The sequence below is a fragment of the Epargyreus clarus genome, unplaced genomic scaffold (genome assembly GCF_041222505.1).
Source record: "Epargyreus clarus isolate Ecla_fem2 unplaced genomic scaffold, WU_Ecla_fem_2.2 ptg000027l, whole genome shotgun sequence".
NCBI classification, from domain to species: domain Eukaryota; kingdom Metazoa; phylum Arthropoda; class Insecta; order Lepidoptera; family Hesperiidae; genus Epargyreus; species Epargyreus clarus.
In genome coordinates, this window is record NW_027332234.1 from 10,318,627 (window position 1) to 10,323,749 (window position 5,123).

Below are 5,123 nucleotides of genomic sequence, written 5' to 3' on the forward strand. Positions count from 1 at the left end.
TATTCCCACCTAAGGTCGGCCACAGATGCACCGCTACCTCTGAGGAGCTGGAACGCTTAGGAAAAGTATGTCTCCCTTACCACACCCTTCAAACCGGAACACAGCAGCGCCTAACACTGCTGTTATTAGGTAGAAATAGGTGTGGCGGTGGTGCCGCCGGAGTCGAACCACAAAGGTCGAACCATCTTCAAGTGTATCTTAGCGCACACCAAAACTAAGCGTGGAGGTGAAATATCTTTATGTGAAATGTTGTCTTACTAAAGGTCAGAATCGAACCCTTAATGGCAAACCGGTATGATAATATCCCATACGCGGTATATGTACCTATATTGTACAATTGTACATAAATGGGAAGCAGCCAACCAATTTTCCCATTTTCGAATCGCCAAATACAGTTTCCTCGTCCCTCGTTGGTGATGAGGACGGTGCCCTTATACGGAACTCAGGTAGTTATAATAATTACATTGATTCGCGTAACGTTGAAGGAAAACCACTCATTATACCACCTTACTCAGATCGCGTTTAAGTTGGCGTTTTCGAAAAAGGAAGTGTATTTTAAACAGTGAGCTTGATGTTTTATTTTTACCATTTGTAGGTATGTACTTATTAAATTTCGTAATTTCTCATTTGGTACAAACTTCGTTAAGCTATGTTAATATTTTGTCTGAATATACTGTAAATAATAAATTAATCATGCCTGTATATTGTTGAAAAAAGGCTTTTCTCTTTAAATAAAATAAATTACTGAATATTTATTTTTTTTTTTAATATTATGTTTTATATTTTTAAAAATGTCCTTCTTGAATTATTCTTAATTTACTTCAAATTTCAAAAATAAGTAGGTACCTACCTATCTACATATTGGGAACTTTAAAACAACGGTTGTCATTAACATAAGAATCTTAAAGAATAGGTATGATGATGTACACATTCAATTATGTAATCCAGAACTTAAAATACAAAGGCATGACAGTTCTGTAAAATTTAAAATTACAATTTACTCGTAAGAACAATTAATTTGCCATAAATGCCGCCAAACGCTATAAACTTACAATAGCTTATTAAAAAGTAATTTTATTGACTGTATATCAAGTAATAAAATATAGTTATTAAAGTACATTTAATCCTTTCTGCCGTTTTTTGTGTAACGGATATGAGAGAACACGAAAAAATCGTATTTATTACGCTATTAAATGTCAAAATTCATATTAAATGCGTTCGTTGCCGTTAAAATTATACCAAAAACGTTTTTGAGCGCAAATGATACGTTTTACGAGCGCATATGAGATTTTAATATACGGGAGAGTGCGAGGACTCGATTGTAACACCTTTTTGCGCTAATGTGTGTGGGGAACATCTAATTATCGATGATTGGCGTCATTCGAGTTGATTTGACGTAATCACCGCAAATGAGGGTGAACGCTCGTGCGGTCATAGCGATTACCGTAGGGAATTCGCCTCCTTCATTATATTTCACTATTTACGAGCGTTTATTGTTAGTAAATGAAGATAATGACAGCTAAGCGTCGCAGTAAACAGGTCGTTGATAAATATATCCTTGCTAACGACCGGCGAATATTCTCCACTTATAACAATAATTGTGTAATCTATCTACAGTTATTGAATTGCACTACGATTGCTACGAATAGGAATTATCAGTTTATATTTACAAATATAAATGGGTACATACAGTATCATGAAAGAAGCCTATGAAGGTACTATCAATGTATAATGACAAAGGTGATCAGGGCCACATAATTGTTGCAGAAAAATCTCAAGAGGTTTGACCTACATATTAAGTGACTCTCTATCCTTGGTCAACGTGATTTATATACTAATTTACTATCTGTCCTTTGGTATTTTTATCTTAAAATATAGATATGATTATGAAAACAAAAGAAAAACAAGGGCTTTACACTACAAGCCTAAAAATTTAAGACTTTACAACAAAATCTTAAAAGAACGAATAAGTTTATTAAACACCCAATTTATACTTCCTTTATAAACCGCATGGTTAATCCAATCGGAGTTAATAAAAGATAATAAAAAGGTGGGGAGGTTTTAGCATTTTATCGTAACCCTAAATAATAGTGATAAAGTGCCGAATAAAAAGATTTCGAAAGATAAATATGGTGTGGGGCACGGAGGGTATTTTTTATCGTTTTGATAATAAAATATCGCTTAGCACCATAATAAAACTGGCAACGTTATCTCGCGACGAGGGAGGCCTAATGCGGCCCTTAAGCGGCCCTTAAGAGGTCCTGACCCGACATTTTGCTGATAACATTTCTAAATTTTAGATTTTATTCGGGTTACGCTTTCGTATCCAATACTGATAGGATAAGGGATGAGTTTTTTCGAATACTTTTTTTGTATTCAAACAAATCTAAATAAAGTTAAAGTTAGATAAGACAATATCAAAAATACGACATCTAATACTTTTAGGTAGATATTTTATCATTTTCAATATATAGGTATAATTTAAAGTAGATACATGCTTAAAACCACAGCTTAAAACAATAGCAATAATAGCTGGTTTATTGGTGGTTGATATCCATATTAAATTAACCCTGAAACAGAACCAATACAGCTAAGCAATCGATATTTTTTATCGTCATTCCAAATCGATTAGCCCATTTATTCAAACATCCGCCGTTCGATGCGTCATAATCTTATAAAAACAACCAACATCACGGGATCAATCTGTGAAAACAAAGAGTCATCATCGATCATTTGGGATTCGGACCGTTGGGGCAACGAAGAGCGACGGTAAACCAAAACCGTGCTCCGAAATTACGGGCCTAAGAAAACAAGAAAAAATCGCTCGAAGATTTATTTAAGGGAGCGTAAAGATCTGTTTATGGTATGCGTCGGTAATTAAGGCGGCTCGCACACGTGCGCGCGCGCAAAAAGGAACAAGAAAAAACTATACCTGTTCCCTTCTCGACAGCGACAGGTCCGCTGACGCGCTCCGGGATTCCTGCTTCTCAAAGTTTGCTACTGATTTTTAAGGAAGCGTGCGTGGGTCGTCTCTCTGTAACCTTTAAAAATAGATTTAAGAGGTTCAATCAGAACGAGACGACAAAAAAAGGAATTTCGAATACAATTTTTGACAGAAATTGAGAGTGATCCCAAAGATTATTTTTCCAATATTTTCTTAAACAAATTCAGTATAAATAAGTGACATCATCTGAGTTATTTCTGTAAAGTAATATAAATGACAACCCACTTTCGCGGAGATAACAAGTAGGTTGATGAAAATAAATGAGCCTTGCCAGCAGCTCTGTTGTTTGACCACTTTCCTTATCTGTTATCGCTTATTACAAAATACCAAATAATTTGCAATACATTTTGACAAGCCAAATTACCATAAGATAGATTAAAAAAAACCTCCACTAAGTTATATTTAAGTAACTTTGTATACAATTTTTAACACACTAACTTATATGCCGTGAAAATCACATAGTTTTGACCGCTAAACGCTAGTCAAGGCTAGTCAGAAGCTCTCAAATATAATCGTTATTATATTCAATATAATTCAAACACAAATATTGAGTTTTAGCAGTGTAGTGTTGTATTTAGTAGTGCACAAAAATAACCAAATACACTAGATATTACATCATCAAAACTTTGAGAAGCGCTGCCGGAGTCCTTCCTTAATGTTATCTTATTATGGCTAAAATGACTTCGGTGTTCAAAGATAATAGCGGGCCTGGGGTTGTGCCACTATTTTTTACCCCAACTCAACCGCGTCGAGATAATACGCCCTTCAGATACTACGTGTTAGGCGTTTTGATTTCAAGATCGTAGATATTTTAAACAGGGCTCCCTTGGTTTTTGACAAGTTAAGTATTTTATACGATAAGGATGGCATTTAAAAAGTAAGGTTTGTTTCAGTTAAGGTTGGTGTTTTTATACAAAAAAATATTTCCGTATAAATAATTATGGTGAAAAAAGTATTAATTTTATTATTTACTTAGCATAGAAATCGGTACTTCGGTAACTACTTACTAAGGTACTTCGTAGACATCAGTATATTAGATCTTATTTAGACTGACTTAATAAATCTAAATTGTTCTATATTTGTGGAGGTAGGAACTTAGCCCTAAATTCAAAGGGTAAATTTAGTACAATATTCTTATACCTAGGTATTCAAAATATGATTTTATTTACACTAATATCACGGAATTAGTACATTCTATTATTTAAATAATAAATTTAAAACTGTTATAGTTAAGAACATCTACACTAGAAGTCTTAAGCAAACTCCAAATATTCTGTTCTTCGTATACAAAAACTAAGAAACTACTTAGTTGCCTAGTAGATACACATAGTTACAAACTCAATATTCTATTAGTTATCTAAGGAACACGAAGAGAATATTCCTCCAGGAACTCATAACAATGTTATCTGGCCATCGGCACGTGTGGAGTAGTTGTTTGTTTTTGTTTACAGATCAGGCTTCCCTTTTTATTAAGACTCGCTTGCCCTTGTGGCTTTGTTTACTAGATTTTCTAATATATTGCCATAGTTACTGCATCTACGTATTAGAGATTGTAGAGTAACTTGGCATAGAGATAATACTACTCATCTCCTAGATTTAGTTCCGTAGTCGCCTTCTAGGATGTCCCTTGGCGTGTTGTTATTTGATGTTTAGAAGAACACGTTTTGTAGGTATATATAATCTTAAAACTCCTTCCTAAAGCTACCCCAAACACTTTTGAAGATACGACCTATTTTTGAGGACTAAACTTACATGTCTTATATACCTACATTTCTTTTTGATGAAACTCTAAACCATAACATAACATTCCTAACTTGATTCTTTAAATAAATGAATAGATGCGTCGGTGCAGCCAATGTAGTGAAATTTGGGAGAGTTCCCGGTACCATAAATATACTTTGTTTCTGCCAAAGTAATATTCGCAATAATTTACTACCAAGCATATTTTGCGTGAAAATGGTCATACTAAATCTATAAACATGACAAGACAAGCAATAAATTTATATATGTATAGTAGAACAGATTTGTATTAAGTTCATTATGTATGCAAGCATCCTTTTGTGTAAACAATGCTATGGGTTTTATTAACATGATCGACGGGATATGATACGTTGCTTTT